General features: G+C 52.5%; 1 non-coding gene across 1 annotated transcript in view; it reads left to right on the top strand.

Moving 5' to 3' along the window:
* Window positions 1–3,536: 3,536 nt before the first annotated feature.
* The window catches only part of LOC124590352, a 1,910-nt gene continuing 446 nt past the window's right edge, over window positions 3,537–5,000 (top strand). Inside the window, exon 1 of the ribosomal RNA XR_006976560.1 lies at window positions 3,537–5,000. This exon is cut by the window's right edge and continues 446 nt beyond it. This is a non-coding gene — a ribosomal RNA (small subunit ribosomal RNA).

Raw genomic sequence — 5,000 nt, 5'->3', positions numbered from 1 at the left:
TCGTACCGTAACCTAACCTATGTCGTACCGTAACCTAACCTATGTCGTACCGTAACCTAACCTATGTCGTACCGTAACCTAACCTATGTCGTACCGTAACCTAACCTATGTCGTACCGTAACCTAACCTATGTCGTACCGTAACCTAACCTATGTCGTACCGTAACCTAACCTATGTCGTACCGTAACCTAACCTATGTCGTACCGTAACCTAACCTATGTCGTACCTTAACCTAACCTATGTCGTACCTTAACCTAACCTATGTCGTACCTTAACCTAACCTATGTCGTACCTTAACCTAACCTATGTCGTACCTTAACCTAACCTATGTCGTACCTTAACCTAACCTATGTCGTACCTTAACCTAACCTATGTCGTACCTTAACCTAACCTATGTCGTACCTTAACCTAACCTATGTCGTACCTTAACCTAACCTATGTCGTACCTTAACCTAACCTATGTCGTACCTTAACCTAACCTATGTCGTACCTTAACCTAACCTATGTCGTACCTTAACCTAACCTATGTCGTACCTTAACCTAACCTATGTCGTACCTTAACCTAACCTATGTCGTACCTTAACCTAACCTATGTCGTACCTTAACCTAACCTATGTCGTACCTTAACCTAACCTATGTCGTACCTTAACCTAACCTATGTCGTACCTTAACCTAACCTATGTCGTACCTTAACCTAACCTATGTCGTACCTTAACCTAACCTGTATTGCGCCTTAACCTAACCTGTATTGCGCCTTAACCTAACCTGTATTGCGCCTTAACGTAACCTGTATTGCGCCTTAACGTAACCTGTATTGCGCCTTAACGTAACCTGTATTGCGCCTTAACGTAACCTGTATTGCGCCTTAACGTAACCTGTATTGCGCCTTAACGTAACCTGTATTGCGCCTTAACGTAACCTGTATTGCGCCTTAACGTAACCTGTATTGCGCCTTAACGTAACCTGTATTGCGCCTTAACGTAACCTGTATTGCGCCTTAACGTAACCTGTATTGCGCCTTAACGTAACCTGTATTGCGCCTTAACGTAACCTGTATTGCGCCTTAACGTAACCTGTATTGCGCCTTAACGTAACCTGTATTGCGCCTTAACGTAACCTGTATTGCGCCTTAACGTAACCTGTATTGCGCCTTAACGTAACCTGTATTGCGCCTTAACGTAACCTGTATTGCGCCTTAACGTAACCTGCATTGCGCCTTAACGTAACCTGCATTGCGCCTTAACGTAACCTGTATTGCGCCTTAACGTAACCTGTATTGCGCCTTAACGTAACCTGTATTGCGCCTTAACGTAACCTGTATTGCGCCTTAACGTAACCTGTATTGCGCCTTAACGTAACCTGTATTGCGCCTTAACGTAACCTGTATTGCGCCTTAACGTAACCTGTATTGCGCCTTAACGTAACCGATATTGCGCCTTAACGTAACCTATATTGCGCCGTAACGTAACCTATATTGCGCCGTAACGTAACCCACATTGCCCCTTAACGTAACCCACATTGCCCCTTAACGTAACCCACATTGCCCCTTAACGTAACCCAACACACGTTGGGCCTTAACCCAACACACGTTGGGCCTTAACCCAACACACGTTGGGCCTTAACCCAACACACGTTGGGCCTTAACCCAACACACGTTGGGCCTTAACCCAACACACGTTGGGCCTTAACCCAACACACGTTGGGCCTTAACCCAACACACGTTGGGCCTTAACCCAACACACGTTGGGCCTTAACCCAACACACGTTGGGCCTTAACCCAACACACGTTGGGCCTTAACCCAACACACGTTGGGCCTTAACCTGCTCTGTAATTGTCATACGACGCGTTAAATTAGTGTAGTGTTGCCTAACTGCAACCCCCGCAATATAGTTTGCTACTCGCACTGCCCGGTCCCCAGTGTATCGCTTCATGTTAAACACCTTGCAGCTATACACTGTAATGTGGATGGCAGCAGGACGTACATGCTCAATGCCCTTTGCAGTTGTTCATTGGCATTTGCAGTTGTTCATTGGCATTCGCATGTGCGAAGCACTTAGCCTACGCTGTGGTACGGCCTGTGTCAACTGTCCGCTGATGTTGTACGTCCAAATCACACACTGTACTGCACATTGGTCCTCATGTACTGAATGATACATCGTGGTACATGTGACCGTACAACGACTGCGCCAACAACGGCGAACCATGCGGTCCAAATGTTGTGCACTCAGCTACGTGTCGTCTCCCTATAAGAGCTGGATTGCAGTGTGGTATGCCCTGGATGGCGATCAGCATGAGCCGTCTGTTGATGTAGTGGCGCGTGTTGTCAGACGTAGTCGTCTCTTCTCACACACCGTGATAGCATGGTGCACTGCGTTCCACATCTGCGACATGCGACAGAGGCCGGTTGACAGTCGTTCGCGCAATGGACATCGCATACGTACGGGGGCCACCTTCCACGTGTTCGCGAAGCGTGCACATGTTGTTGCGTGTATGTGGGCAGACATAGTGTGTCGTGACACCTGACACAGGCATGCAACAATCGTTGAATTTGCAAATGGCGATGGACGCCTACGTTTGCTGGTGACGTTATGCAAATGAACAACTGGTAAACCGTTGTGGTGCGGTTGTTCTCGCTAGAGGTGAATCAGTGATGGCGACGATCGGTTGAGCTACCAACCGGTTGTTCCAGCGATACCCACCATGCCCACGAACGTGAATGGCATCTGGGTGTGAAGCGATACGCGGCGGTGGCTGGGTGGGACCGTCCCCGGCCGGTGAGGGGGGGCCTCCCGGCGTGCTGGCCGCGCGGTGCGTGGGCGCACGCGCTACAGCCGGCTGGTGGGGGCGGCCAGTGGCAGGCGCGCCGGCCGACGGAGGCGGCAGGCGGCGCAGCTGCGCGCCGGCGCACCCTGCACGCGGCGCCGTGCGGCCAAAGTAGGTCCTCGCGGGCCCGGTGCGAAGCGCGGTGGACATCTGCAGTGTGCTGGTCCGATTGAGGACTGTGTGCGCTGAGGATGCGCCGCCGCCCGGCGCTCGGCGCCGCGACGCCGTCTGCTGCTCGGTCGCCTCTGCGGTTCTCGCAGGTGGTTTGTATCGCAGCTGTGCGGACGTGTTGGCGCGTGCGCTGTGCTGGGAGAGTTCGCTTCGGCACCCAAGTGGGGCTTTTGTCCTTCTGTGGCGCTGGCGTTGGAGCTGCCGGTCACCGTAGGTGGCGCGTGTTGTCTCCCGCCGGCAATGCCACGACAGCACGCTCCCGGGCCTCTGTCGGCAGCGGCAAGCTCAGTTGGGAGCACGGGTGGTCGCACCTAAAGCGTCTACTCGCCAAACTCCGGGCGATTGCGCCTCTCTCGAACCCGACCAAGTACTTAGGACGGCGCTGCGCGCCGCCGGGACCTGAGAGGGTTTCGAGGTGTATTGTGCAGGGGAGCTCAGCCTCCTCCTGTTTGCAGAATAATTGAGCGGACGCTTGCGTGTTCGCGCGGGCCCCCGGGACACACTCCCGGGCGGCCGGCTGCTCAGCTCTAGTTGACGCAGCTCCCTGGTTGATCCTGCCAGTAGTCATATGCTTGTCTCAAAGATTAAGCCATGCATGTCTCAGTACAAGCCGCATTAAGGTGAAACCGCGAATGGCTCATTAAATCAGTTATGGTTCCTTAGATCGTACCCACGTTACTTGGATAACTGTGGTAATTCTAGAGCTAATACATGCAAACAGAGTCCCGACCAGAGATGGAAGGGACGCTTTTATTAGATCAAAACCAATCGGTCGGCTCGTCCGGTCCGTTTGCCTTGGTGACTCTGAATAACTTTGGGCTGATCGCACGGTCCTCGTACCGGCGACGCATCTTTCAAATGTCTGCCTTATCAACTGTCGATGGTAGGTTCTGCGCCTACCATGGTTGTAACGGGTAACGGGGAATCAGGGTTCGATTCCGGAGAGGGAGCCTGAGAAACGGCTACCACATCCAAGGAAGGCAGCAGGCGCGCAAATTACCCACTCCCGGCACGGGGAGGTAGTGACGAAAAATAACGATACGGGACTCATCCGAGGCCCCGTAATCGGAATGAGTACACTTTAAATCCTTTAACGAGTATCTATTGGAGGGCAAGTCTGGTGCCAGCAGCCGCGGTAATTCCAGCTCCAATAGCGTATATTAAAGTTGTTGCGGTTAAAAAGCTCGTAGTTGGATTTGTGTCCCACGCTGTTGGTTCACCGCCCGTCGGTGTTTAACTGGCATGTATCGTGGGACGTCCTGCCGGTGGGGCGAGCCGAAGGCGTGCGACGCGCCTCGTGCGTGCTCGTGCGTCCCGAGGCGGACCCCGTTGCAATCCTACCAGGGTGCTCTTGAGTGAGTGTCTCGGTGGGCCGGCACGTTTACTTTGAACAAATTAGAGTGCTTAAAGCAGGCAAGCCCGCCTGAATACTGTGTGCATGGAATAATGGAATAGGACCTCGGTTCTATTTTGTTGGTTTTCGGAACCCGAGGTAATGATTAATAGGGACAGGCGGGGGCATTCGTATTGCGACGTTAGAGGTGAAATTCTTGGATCGTCGCAAGACGAACAGAAGCGAAAGCATTTGCCAAGTATGTTTTCATTAATCAAGAACGAAAGTTAGAGGTTCGAAGGCGATCAGATACCGCCCTAGTTCTAACCATAAACGATGCCAGCCAGCGATCCGCCGCAGTTCCTCCGATGACTCGGCGGGCAGCCTCCGGGAAACCAAAGCTTTTGGGTTCCGGGGGAAGTATGGTTGCAAAGCTGAAACTTAAAGGAATTGACGGAAGGGCACCACCAGGAGTGGAGCCTGCGGCTTAATTTGACTCAACACGGGAAACCTCACCAGGCCCGGACACCGGAAGGATTGACAGATTGATAGCTCTTTCTTGATTCGGTGGGTGGTGGTGCATGGCCGTTCTTAGTTGGTGGAGCGATTTGTCTGGTTAATTCCGATAACGAACGAGACTCTAGCCTGCTAACTAGTCGCGTGACATCCTTC

The sequence above is a fragment of the Schistocerca americana genome, unplaced genomic scaffold (assembly GCF_021461395.2).
Source record: "Schistocerca americana isolate TAMUIC-IGC-003095 unplaced genomic scaffold, iqSchAmer2.1 HiC_scaffold_759, whole genome shotgun sequence".
Taxonomy (NCBI): domain Eukaryota; kingdom Metazoa; phylum Arthropoda; class Insecta; order Orthoptera; family Acrididae; genus Schistocerca; species Schistocerca americana.
The sequence above is the reverse complement of the archived record's forward strand: the minus strand, read 5'-3'. Positions and strand labels throughout refer to the sequence as shown.